Source organism: Kogia breviceps, chromosome 7 (genome assembly GCF_026419965.1).
Source record: "Kogia breviceps isolate mKogBre1 chromosome 7, mKogBre1 haplotype 1, whole genome shotgun sequence".
Classification (NCBI taxonomy): domain Eukaryota; kingdom Metazoa; phylum Chordata; class Mammalia; order Artiodactyla; family Physeteridae; genus Kogia; species Kogia breviceps.
The window spans coordinates 65154855-65168022 of record NC_081316.1 but is presented as its reverse complement, the minus strand read 5'-3'; the positions used below and the strand labels follow the sequence as shown (position 1 = coordinate 65168022).

Below are 13168 nucleotides of genomic sequence, written 5' to 3'. Positions count from 1 at the left end.
GCTGGAATTTAAACCCAGGTTAGTCTGACTCCAAAGCTCACCCTCTCCGGCCCTCCCAAACAAGTCCCACACCGCCTCTCACAGATTGCCAGGAGGATTCAGTGACATCATGAATATCAAAGTGTTTTATAAAAGGTAAACTATCATGTGTCCAGAGCCAACAAGACATCAGTCTTGATCCTCCACAAAAGCAAACACTAAAGTCCACAGGGGCATTCAGAACTGGCCGCAGCCCAGAACTCCTGGGTTCCTGATCCCTGCACCCCCTTGGCCAACTTCTTCCCAGGGAAAGGGCAGTCCCAGGAGCCTCAGCTAACCCCCCGCAGCCCATGGGGCCCCCTCCTAGACCAGAAAGGGCCTCACTCCTGACCACCTTGTGTTCCACCCTGCTGAGGACCCGGAGGGCATGGCTGGGCCCGGGGGCCCTCTGGGCTGTGCAGAATCAAGAGCCCCAGGCTCCTTTGCCCTACTGAGATGCCGGTCGCCTCATCTCTCTGAGCCTTGGGTTTCCCACCCACAAAGTGGGGGATTAAAGGAGACTTCACATGGGAAAGGATCTACTCCAAGGAGGGACTCAACAAACATGACTGACCTTTGGTTGGATGAGTTTAACCGGGTGAGCCGGAGGAAATCCAGGTTCTCAAAATCCCTGGCTGAGGAGGCAGGCGCTACCCCACCCACCAGGAATCCCCCATCTATCTAACCTTAAACTCGCCACCTGCCCTTGGGAGCCCTGGCCTGAGAGGTGGACTCAGCTCCTACCACCACCGGCACCAGCAGGACCCTAATCTGCTGGCTTCCCAGGGTGGCTGGGGCCCAGGTAAGTGAGAGGGAGGAAAAGGGGCTTCAGATGAACTGCACTCATCATTTACTGGAGACACCTGGGCTCCAGGGGACAGACATCCTCACAGGCCTACTGTGGCCCAGAGAGGTTGCTAACTGGCTTCAGGCCACACAGCAAGTCAGGTGTCAAGTGGGTGCTGGGACCCAGGCCATCTAGGCCTAGCCCAGGGCTCTCTCCACTGCCCCAGGGTCCCAGTTTTGGAGCATGTTTAAGACTCAGAGAGGAAGAACAGTGAAAACAGTCAAGATGAGGCACCCACCCCCACGGCATGCTGGTCAGGAGGGCTTGGCCATTGACAGCGGGGCCCCCAAGACACAAGTTGAGAACCAACACCCAGTTGCTCTGTTGTTGCCTGCCTCGCTCACTGCAGGTACTGATGGGGCACATTTGTATAGAGAAAGGGCTCAGTTTGCCTCTGCAGAGTCCTCAACAAGAGGAAGGAGGTTCCAATTGCAGCATAGTGGATTTAAATTAGACACAAGAAAGAACTTCCTTAGGTGGCATTAGAAATGAATGGTGCACAGAGAAAGGGAACAGGATGAAGGTGGTTATGGAGTCGCTTGTAGAATACAAGATGCTATCTCATCCATTATGTCCATTTAGCTTCAAAACAGACCCGGAAGGTAAGTGTGGCTGTCCTTATTTTCTAGGTGGGCAACTGAGGCTCAGAAAGTTTAAGTGACTTGCGCAGTGCCTTCAAAGCTCTGCTCTAAAGAGGTAGAGCTGGGCTTTAACGCCAGGACTGACTCGGAAGCCCACACTCCCCCCTTCTCAGGAAGGCCTCCAAGATCAAGGCACTACCACACCCACCACGGGCATCTCACCACTCCTCCTCAGACACCCAGGGCTGAGCTGTCAGAGATGCCACGAGCATTCCCGCCAGGGACAAGAGGGAGTGCTCAGTGGTGGCCAGCTATAAGGAAAGGGCTCTGCGTCTCAGGCCTGCCCTGCTGCTCCCAAGACGCCACGCCCCAGGGGCCTCACCGATGCTTTCCATGCCATGTGGCCTGACATCTTCTGTCTGATTGTGCACCTGAGCTCACCTGACACCAGCCTCCCCGTAGCCTTTGCCCCACTCCGGAAGTAAGGCTGTCCCCAGCAAGGCCGCCCTGGAAGCTACCTGCACCTGATTTGGGGGAGGAGGCATGGGCCAAGGAGGGCCCCTGGGGTCCCTGCCTGCTCTGCAGCAACAGGGTGGAGGGGAGGCCTGGCTCCTCCAGCCACGCTCAACGCTTTGTGAGTCACTGTCCTGGCCCTGTAGGGCTTAGTCCTGTTCCACTGCTGAGGAAACGGAGGGTCAGAGAAGCCAAGCCACTTGCCCACAGTCAAAGAATAAGAAATAATTCAATAAGAAACCGAGCCAGGATTCAAACCCACATCTGCCTGATTCCAGAACCCAAGTGTTTTGCCAGCACATCGCTCTACCTTCGAGTGCAGCTGCTGCTTGCTTGCCATGGCCCCTAGGGCCACACCTCCATGCTTTATACTCACCCTTCCCCCATCCTAGGATGCCTTTCCCATCCAATCTGAGCCAGGAGAGTTCCTAGCCTACCTTCAAGACTCATTTCAAATGCCCCCTTCTCCATGAAGCCCCCCCTGATTTCTCTCATTCTCACCTGACCTCCTCTGTTTTCATTTGTCTCCTGCTCAGAGCTGCCTGGCCTGACCTGTGAGGAAGAGACCTGGCCTGTGCCCCAACCACTCCCTGCCCTCCTGGCCTCCGGGCTCCTCCGGGGCAGCGACACCCGAGTCCTCTTCCTCCCAGCTCCCGGCACAGACTGGGCAGCAGAACTTGGGGACATCTTGTCCAGCTGCTTTCCTTCACAGATGGGGACACTGAGGCTTGACAGAATGAGAGGCCACTTCTCACAGGACATGGTTTGCGGGAGAGGACTTGGGGGAGAGGGTGGATAGCTGACAGGTCACTGTCCATAATGGGGCCAGGCTGTGGGGAACTGTCACAGCCTCATCACTGCGGCAGAGTCTAGACTGAAGGTGGTGACGGTCCCCATCCTCTCATTAAAGGTCTGGCCACATCGTGGGTTCTGGGCTCCCACTGTATTATTTGTGATCATGGTAAAGGCTGTCATTTGCCGGGCACTTCCTGCTTGCCAGGCACCGTCCTAAGCACTTTCCGTTCATTCATTCAGCAGTCTTCACAACACCCCTATGAGGTACTCTCTGTTATTCCCATTCCAAAGATGAGGAAACCCAGGCACAGAGATTAAGGGGCACATTGTTTAGTTCCCCAGCCATATTATGGCAGAATCAGGATCTCAGGAAAAATGTCTGGTTGCAGAGCCTATGTTCTAACTGCTACTCCGTGCTTCCAGACAAAGAGGGACAGAGACACAGGCTGGAAAAAACTCACAGCCAGGTCCTCTGAGGACCAGTGGTGGCAGAGCTGGGCTAAGTGGTGGGCGTGGTGGCCAGGGGCCTGGGAACCAATCTCAAAGGGGTGCTAAGGCACCTCTGGTGAGGCAGAAACGGAAAGATGGGTACCCCTAGAACTCCTCTCCCTGAGAGGATGTGGCAGTTGCGATGCTTTGGTTCATCTCTGGGGTGGGGGCTGAGACCCCCTTTGCAAGGGATAAGCTCAGGTACCAACAGATGAGCCTTAAACTGCATCCCAAGGAGGGTGAGTCCAGTGGACCTCATGGCTTTTGACTGACAGAGTGAGGAAAGCCTTTCGTTTGCCTCTCTGGGCCCAGTCCCCTCTACATGGGGCCCCAGAGGCTGATCTCAACGGACTGCCTTGGGTTAATGTGTCACTGGCTTCCAGAAGGTTCACCCAGAGGAAAGCCCCAGTGGGAGACTGGAGGAAGGAGGAAAGAGAGTGGAGGTTTTATTCCCCTGCCAGGTCTCCTGGGTTAACAGGGTCCCTTGGCTACAGCCTCTGTCCATACAGCTGACACCTTCCTCCAGGGCAACTGCAGCCCTGGGTGGTAACTGCCCCCCGGTGCTGCACTCCCTTTGTTGGTTTGCTCCACCCCACTGTTGAGCAGCTCACCCTGGGCTGATATACCCTCTCTGGCGGGGCCAGAGCAGAGGAGACCAGGTACTATCGCCACTGGCCCCTTTCTGCAGTTTTCTTCTCGCCCTCAGAGCCTCCTCTAAATGTGCACGGAACAAATGATCACACAATCGCGGTTTGCAGGGGTGCCCGTTACTAAGCGTGCAGGCCTCCACTGTCTCAGCCCGGCCTGGCCCAGCAGGCCATTAAGGGAGGGGAAGGAGGCAGAGTTCAGTGAGGACAGCCACGGCCAGTGTGAGCGCTCACTGTATGGTAAGCACTGTGCACTAAACACCAAGCACTTCATTTACTTCTTAAAACCCCCCCAAGGAGACCAAGGAGGTATGCCCTATTTGTGCATTTTACAGAAGAGGAAACGGGCGCTCCAAAAGCTGAAATGACTCTCCCAGGGTCATATTTCCAGTAAGTGACAAAGCCAGGACTCAAATTCAACTTTCTCTGCCTCCAAAACCCATCCTGGTAGCTACCTTGAAATAATTTTATTGGACTGGCTTTCAACAGAGACAGCTGACTTAAATGGGGTCAATTATTGGTGAGGGCCACACAGAGGCCTCCAGTGTCTCCCCAGTACCCTCCCCCGAGATGAAAAAAAACCTCTGGCGTTCTTCAGTTCTCCCAGGTGGGACGGGGGCCCCAAGTGGGTGGCGCAATTGGGTGTCCGGGTTGGAAAAACAAGCAGATCCAGACAAGGCTTCATTGTTAAGGAGAGACTGACTCTTGGCCATTCAAACAAAACCAAGCAAGACAAAATGCTTGCTGCCTTATCTCTTAGAGAGAAGGGGGATGGGAAGGGCCCCAAGACTGAGTGTTGATCCTTCCCCCACCAGCCTCAGGTGGTTGGGGCACTAGAGAGAGCACTGCAGGCGGGTCCAGGGTCTGAGTCCAGCAGGCTCTGCCACTGTCTGTGACCTACTGCATGCTGCCGACGTGTCCGGCACTGCACCACCGGTGCTTTCTGCGAACGGCCTCATTTGGTCTCTATGAGAGATTATTGTTATTCCTGTTTTCAGACAAGGACACCGAGGCTCAGAGAAGACACCCAAGCAGGGAGCAGAGGGGTGTTGGAACCCAGGTTTATCGGATTGCAAAGTCTTTTCCACTTCCCTGTTTCTCCAGGGAGAGCAATACTGCAGAAGAGGGAGCAGCCTGGAAGCAGTGAGCTCCCTGTCCCGGGGATGTGCAGGTATAGTCTGGGGATGCTACAGGAGGCATGCTGCAAGAGGTGGCCAGGTGGTTCTGAATCTTGGCTGTGCTTTGACATCACCTGCAAAGCTTTAGAAACTATTGATGCCTGGGTCTTGCCCGAAATTTTAAAAGTTCCCTAGATGATTCTAATGTGTGCAGCAAATTTGAGAGCCGTGGGCCCAGATGCCCACTACAACCTCTCTCACCCCACATCGCTTGAAGGAAAGAAGGGCTTTGTTACTCTGACCCATTTACCAGAGGGGCAAAAAACAGGCAAAATGTAAGTAAGGGCCAAGGTCGTGTCCTCAGGGCCCGACCACCAGCCACAAGTGGAGGCAACATGAGGGGACCCTGACGTCAGAGGTGAACTCCTTTAAGATACTTGGGGGGTCCTGGCTCCCTTGTCAGTGGAAGAAAACTTTCCCTTTGAGCCTCCTGGGTGGCAGGGTGAGGCGAATTCTTCATGGCCTTTTTTTTCCCCTCTTTAGTAGAGTTCACTCATTCAAAAGCTAAACAGCTGTAGGATTAATGCTGGAAGACCACCTCCGCCGGTGGGCGTGTTTGGGAGCAAGAAGATAAAAGAACTCCGAACAGGCCTGTTTATTCTTTTCTGTAGGAGATTTGGTTCCAGGCCTGGGAAGAGCTGGGACTCTCAGCCCTCGGCCCACACTTCCTCCCACCTGCCTTCCTTGTGCCCTCCAGCAAAATATCACAGATGGCAAGAGTGGGGTGGTGGGATGGGGGAGGCCTGTGGAGTCCAGCAGACGTGGGGTCTGCCCAGACGCTCCTCCTAGCCGGCCACCCTGGACAGGAACCACTCCTCTCTGACCTCATGCCTCGTGCTGACCTCACAGCTGTGCCCGGGTGCATGTGCGCACATGCGTGTTAAATGATACTTTCCAACGTAGCGCCAGGAGCACCGCCTCCAGGAAGCCTCTCCTGACTCCCTCCCCACCCAGCACTGGACAAACCCAGCCCCTGGCCTTCTCTGCCACATTCTGTCACATTCAGTGTCATCACTGCTTCTGCGTTCTCCCCTCCTGATGAGGTCGCTCATTCATTCATTACACAGAGCAGCTGCCCTGTGCCTGGGATTCATTCCATATGCCCTACCCGAGCACCTGTTCTTTCAGACTCTGCTAGGAGATACAGGCAACAACAGCTAATATGCATTGACTGCTTATTATGCGCTGGGTATTTTTCTGAGTGTTTTACATGTATAATGCATTTAATCCTCACCACAACTATAACGGTCCCCATTTTACAGATGGGGAAACTGAGGCCCAGAGAGGTTAAATCACTTGCCCTAGTCACACGGCTAGTAAGTGTGCACTCGGGCTGTGATCTGAGCATTGCCCTCTACCACCATCTACAGATGTCAATGGGACCGGCCCCTGCCTTGGGAGCTACCTCTTCACAATTTGGAAGTTTTTTATCTGTGTTTACTTGTTGAATGTTTATTTCCCCCGCAGACCAAAATCTCCCATCATGTTACGTTTTGTAATACATAATCATGTGTGTATGCCGGGGGAGAGGGAGACCAAATGAACACTGCTTCCCTTGAAGGAATCTGCAAGCAAATCACAGCATCTGCTACCTGGACCCCAGACGGCTCCTCCCAACTGCGTCATTCCTGCCGTTAAGGCCTGAGAAGAACCAGGTCCCTGGACATCCCAGTCCTGCTCCCTGCCTTGAACTTAGCTTGGGTCCTGCTCACTGGGAAGGTGGTGGGAATGGCAGCTCTCCCAATCCCGTCTGACAGAGTCCTCCCCAGGCGGCCAAGTGTCCTCCTCTGGGAAGCCCTCCTTGCTGCGGGGCACATCCTCCCTCCCGGCCTCACTGCATGGGCTCTTCCATCAGCTTCTTACTGAGTCACTTGATCACGAAGCTACTGAAGGGATGGGCAAAAGGGGACTCATGCTGACCGAGTACCCGCCTGTGTGCCAGGCCTGGCACCTGCCTCCCGTTGTCTCATTTAACCCTCACAACACTGTGGTTGCCAGTGCCACTTTACGGAGAAGGCGACAGAGGTACAAAGGTTGAGCGACTTGCCCAAGGGGCAGCTCACATTGCCTCTCCTGGGTAGGGGTGGGGGCAGCCACTTTGTGCCAGGCGCCCTGCTAGGCACTCTGGGGGGTGGAGGGGAGAATTGGGGTGGCAGAGAATCTATTTCTGACTGGCTGGCAAAGGAAGCAGATCTACACAAGTCCAACCCACAGACCACAGTAGGCAAGTGAGGGCTGTGGATCTGTAGCGGAGGAGCCCTGGAAGCTTCTGGAAGGAGGCATCTTCAGGCCTGGCTAGATTCCTCACTGCTGCACTCCCATGACCGCCACAGGAAGAAGGGCAAGCCTTGGCCTATGAAGTTCTGGTGCCCCGTGGGTACTGCCCTGGAGGCTGCAAAGGGAGGAGAAGCAGCTGCCCAGCCAGCTGCCCTGCCAATGACCCCACTGTGGCCAGGGCCAGCCTGCCTCCAGCCCTGCCAACCTGGCCTGGCCCAGCCAGCTCCCAATCACAGGGTCTTCTCTGCCCAGCTAATGACCATGCTGCCAGCAGCCCTGGCCTCCACCCTCCTTCGTGGGAGGCAGCAGCTAACTACAGAGACTGCTGGCCCAGACAGTGGCCGGGCCAAAAATCACAGCCGCCCATCACACCACATCCTCTGGCCCTGAGGCTGTGGTCTCCTCCCCTAACTTCCAGGGTCACGAAGGACACTGCAGAAGGCTGGAGCTCTGGAAGCTCAGACACCATCCCCCTCACCACAGACCCAGGGAAACAGGACCACAGACCCAGGGAAACAGGACCACAGCATGGGTCTGATTCACCCCAAGTCACACAGCCGGCCAGTGCAGAGCCCAAGGCCCCCTGCTCAACCCAGCACTGCCCTTCCCTAGCCCTGAGAAGAAGGCTCATTTCCAGGCTTTTTACCTGCGTAGTATGCTCTAGACACTCCCCACTGTCTAGCTGTGTGACCTTGGGCAAGACAATGTACCTTTCTGAGCCCTGTCTTCCAGGGCGTAACAGTAGCTACCACCCAGAGTTGTGAATGAGAGGATCTGTAAAACACTTAACACAGTGTCTGGCTCAGAATAAATTCTCAAGAGCATTAGCAATTGCTTATGTCACCATCACAACATTATTAAATGAGTATGTAGATGCATTTTACAAACTGTAATATGTGATGCAATGGTAGGTATTGTTTATTACTAGTACTGTGAAGTGTTAAAGATTCAGAGGGGGTGTGACCAGAGGGTTGGGTAATCCAGGAATGTTTCTGGGGGGATTCATGACCTGAATTAGGCCTTGACTGATGTGGAAGTGTGGAAGTGAGCAGAGCGGAGGATGGTATGGATGACAGGAGGAAACCCATAAACAAAGGGGCCACACATGATGTGTTTAGGAGACAGTGGTGAGCAAACAGGGGTCCATGCAGTGGCTGCAGTGGGCAAGGCCTTGAATGCACAACAAAGAGGCCTGGTCTCCATCTTACTGGTAAGAAGGAGTCACAGAGGGTTCTCAGTGGGAGCCCCATGATGCTTTCTGCAATATGAATTCTGTCTGGCATTCAAGGCCCTCCACCGTCTGGTCACTCACCCACCCCTCTTCTCCACACCCCTCTCTGACCCCACAGATCCACCATCATCACCCCACAGTTCTCCCCACCTCCCTGCTTATTACACCATCCCATCTTCCCCACCATTAGCCCACCTCACGGTTCTCGTTCACAGTGAAGCACCCTTTCATTAAGTACCTTTCGCACCATCTGTTTTACATGTATGACCTCACGGTCACCCGTAACTACCCTCATTTTACAGAGGAGGGAGCAGAGGCCTGGCTGGGTCAGGTATCTTGCTCACAGTCTCACACTGAGTGAGTGGCACAGCCAGAATTCAACCTTGAACTGATGTCGGGACCCCTACTCTCTAAGGCAAGTTGCCTCTAGCCTTAGCCCAGACCCCTTTCTCCTTGATATAGCCTTCTGGGTTACTCCAGTCCCTAAGAGCCTCTTCCTGCCACCCCTCCTGACCCATGTGGAATCGGAGGCCCACAGCTTGAGCCTGGTTCATCTATAGCTTGGTTTCCACTGTTTCCTGCAGGTCCAACTTGCCCCCCAGTAAGAGAGCTGGGGTTGATATTAGGTCACTTTCTTCCTGTCTCTCCTTTCCCTCGTACCTGAGACTTCTCTAGCACTGATGGGAAACACCTGCCTCCTCTGGTGGGGTTCAGAAGCTCAGCTGAGCACACAGCAATCAATTTCCCTGAGCCCGCCTCTCAGCGAGGGGAGCCATAAATTATTCACTGCACCTTTGTGCCTACGCAGGCCAGAGGGAATGAACACCCGCTCCCCACAATCCCAAAGAAAGCCAGCAGCCCTGGGACGAGGGGTCAGAACCCAGAGCCCCTTGCCAGGGTCCCCAAGCAGATTCCTGAGGGCTGTGGGCCCAGGTAGGTAGCATAGCGTAGCCTGACCCACACAGCTGAGCAAATCCAGGTCTGTGAATCTGCAACAGTAGCCTCCATTCCAATCCAAGGCAAGTCTGAGAATTTCTCTGGATTTCCTGGTCAAAATCCAAGCTTCCTTTTCTTATAGGGAAGGAAATAAATTATCTCGCCACGTGCTATATATTTATATCTCATTTAAAGCTCACAACAACTTTGTAAAGGAGGAATTCTAATTTACAGAGAAGCAGCTGGGGCTCAAAGGAGTGAAGTGACTTGCCCAACACCACATGGCCGGTGGGAGGAATCAGAGCAGATTCACGCCGCCTGGTCTGTCTGACTCACTGCCGTCTGCCCGTGCCGCTTAGCCCTCCCCATTGGGAGCTAGTCACCACAACGCCTTTTCCATCTGGGTAGCTTCCAGGGCACCTGGTACGCAGTCAGCACTCAGTTCCTGAAGCAAACTTCCAAGGCCCTGTGCAGGTTTCACCTCTCTGCCCCTCAGCTTCCCGCACAAGGTAACCATTAGGAACAAGCCCAGTCTTGGCAAACAGCAATAATTCTTTAGCACTTGACAGTATGCTGGATGTGATGGCTCCATTATCTGAGCAGGTAACAAGCAGCCTGCCTTGACCCCATTTTACAGGTGAGGCTTGGAGGCCTGGATGCATCCAAAAGGTCCCAGGTGGCTCCCCAGCCCCGTTTCTGCCTCACTCCAAGTTCCAGCTCCTTTCCACCCCACCGTGAAATGAGATCCCAGGTGTGAAATTATCTCATAAAAGTGCAGCTTTGTTTAGATGCAGGGATTATTATGAGAATCTGAATCCCCACGGATGGTGGGGGTGAGGCTGGAGAATCCCAAGCCCCTCAATCACTTTCTCTTCCAGTTTCCCCAAACACTCCACCCCCATAGACTGAGCTTCCAGCCTCCAGCCGACCTCTCCACCCTCCCCCACCTCCCAGGGGCTTTCCAAGGGGGTTTCCCCTTGACTCCGGGAAACCGGGCACAGCAAGGGTTAACCAGTCCCGGCCAAGGCCACCAGGGTTCCTACCTAGGCCACATCCCCTCCCCCTCCCCACCCAGAACAAGAGCCCACAGGGTCCATGCCAAGCACCCTTTCTCAACATGCCTCTCCCTGCACAACCCCAGGGGGGAGACAGAAGGAAGCCCCTGCCTGGGAATCCAGACCCTCAGACTGTGCCCCCAGCCCTGGCAGCCCCAGCTCTGAGACCGCTCCCCTCCTGGACCAGAGGTGTCTTGCAGGTTCCCTTGCCCAGGAGAGGCCGAGGTCAGACCTGAGGTTGGGGCCAAAGGCTACAGGGCTGCTGGTCTGTCTCAGGCCCCAGCACCTTGCACACAGATTCTCACAACAGCCTGATACAGGGTCACCCAGACCTCACATCAGAGGTGGGAAAACCCCAGCCAGCCACCCAGAAGATGCTAACTTGGGAGGGGGAGTGGACACCTTGAAGGATGTTTGGGAAGGTTTTCTCAAGTGTACTTCTGGCTCAACTACTCACTTGCTTTAGGACCTCAGCAATTGGCACCCCTTGTCCCCAGGCCTCAGTGTCCCCCTTACTAATGTGAAGGATGTGAGCTGGGTGAGTGCTGAGGGGCCGCATCTCCTGCAGTTCTGATGGGCTGTGACTTAGGGACCTCTACAGTGTGTTCTCCCATCAGATAAGCAGTGTGTCAGGACCTCCGGAGCGTCTTAGAGACACTGGAGTCTGGCACACAGGGTACAGGGGCAGCTGCTCTGTCAGGGAGGGAAGCTGTGGAACTAGGAAGCTTCCCACTTCTGCCCTCAACTCTGGGTCACCTTTCCTGGGAGGTGATATGACAATGGAGTGGGAGGGAAAAAGGCCAGAAGCCACGTCCCAGCCTCAGGATCAGCTAGCTCTCCGATGCCCCAGTGGCCCCCACCTCGACAGCCCCCCCCCCCGCCCCACCTCCTGGCATGCGGCTCTGCACTTCCTTTCTTTTTCTCTCCATTCTCTGCTCCTTTCCCTCTCCAGCATAACACTCCTCCCCAGTCTCAGAACCAGAGTAAAAAGAGCAGGGTCAATCAACCCCGGTGAACCTCAGTTTCCCCATCTGTAAGCGCTCTTAACAGCACACAACACCTTCTATCACACGGAGTAGTGAGCCATTTGCGCAAGGGTGGGGCGCGGAACGGCACACAATGGGCGCTCAATAAGTGCCCGTTTTCTCCCTTTTCCTCCTCCCTTTCCCGCGACCCCTACTAGCCAGTTCCAGCCGCAGCTAGTACCCAGTGCACACCCGCAGGTGGCCCCAGCGCTGCCGGGATGGGGTCGGAGGCCGCCCGGCATCCGGGGCTCTCTCACCTGCACTCCTCGGCTCTCTCTTGTGTTCTCTTGGGGGCAAGCGCTCAGCCCCTCGCCTGGGGCGGCAGGAAGGTGGCAGCTTCGCCTCGAAGCACCAGCCCGGTCTGGTTCAGTCCGACTATCCAGCGCGCCTTGGAACCCTCACGGGGCGCTGAACCCGGGCCGGGGTTTCCTGGATGTTCGCACGGTCCCAAGTCCGAAGCACCGGATTGGAGGCAGCTGAAGGTTCGGGTTTCGGGGAGCCAGAGTCTGGAGGCGTCTGGGCTGCTTTGCACTCAGTCAGGGGGCTGGAGGCACCCCGCCTTAACCGCGGTCGGAGGGCTGGGGGCTCCAACACACACTATAGAAAGGCTGGGAACGAGCCCTTAACCCTAGAGCCGTATGGTGGGCCAGGAGCGTCCTTCGCCGGTGCACTGGATCAGGGTCGGGGGCTCGGGGTGTCCCGGCCACACGCCCCGGACTGCGGGGCTGGGAGCGTCCCGGCGGAACCCGGGGCTGGGACAGGCGGGGCAGGGCAGGACGCCGGCGAGGAGGCGCGGAGCCCGGCGGGGAAGTCTTCTTAGGTTCGGATTCGGCTCGCTCTGCAAAATAGGGCGGTCCTCGGCGCGGCAGCTGACTCCAGAGCTCCGGGCCGCGGCTATACTTCCTCCTCTTCCCCCGGCTCGCTAGCCGCTCGCTCAGTCCCGCAACGCAGCCGCTGCCACCCCCGCCGCTGTCATCCCCGCCACCCACCCCCACAGGAGCTGCAGTCGAACCGGAGAAGAACCTAGGTAGCGCCGCTCAGCGCGGCCCCGCCCGAGTTGGGGCGGGGTCCGCCTGAGGCCCCGCCCCACCCCGGCCACCGGCAAGGGGCGGGGTGAGCTCCAGATCCCCTCCTCCCGGTCCCGCGCCGTCGGGCAGCGGGAGCCAATCGGAGAGTGGGAAAAGAGCGCAGGTCTGCGGAACGTGGACTCTACCTCGGAGAGGGCGGGGCAGAAGTGGAGAGGTGCCGCCCGAGAGAGGACAATGGAGGGGGAGGGTGGTTTAAAGAGCTGAGCTAGAAGAGAGGGTAACCTGGGGACCCGGATGGAGGGAGAGGTGGGGAGGGCTGGTTTGTCTGGGACCTGGGGTGGAGGATTCATGGGGTAGGAACAGGGGTCGGGGTGGGAAAAGCATTAGGATGTAGGCTAGGTGAGTTATCCGGGGGTAGTGGAGTCCCCAGGGATAGTGGAGCCCTCGGGACTGGTGGGACACACCCTCACAGTACCCTTCTCCTTCCCAGCTAATAGGGCTCAATGCGAGGAGGCGAGCTTGGATGCAGTGAAATATTCAGGTTTCAG

The 13168-nt window shown here is 56.1% G+C and overlaps 1 protein-coding gene across 4 annotated transcripts in view; it reads right to left on the bottom strand.

Moving 5' to 3' along the window:
• The window catches only part of GDPD5 (glycerophosphodiester phosphodiesterase domain containing 5), an 89368-nt gene extending 76712 nt beyond the window's left edge, over nt 1-12656 (bottom strand). For 2 of the 4 annotated variants that reach the window (XM_059070816.2, XM_059070818.2), the window contains exon 1: nt 11850-12656. The gene's annotated coding sequence lies outside the window, so the exon portion shown is untranslated. The remainder of the gene's footprint in view (nt 1-11849) is intronic. The other 2 variants (XM_059070817.2, XM_067038479.1) reach the window with 1 other exon arrangement.
• Nucleotides 12657-13168: the final 512 nt, after the last annotated feature.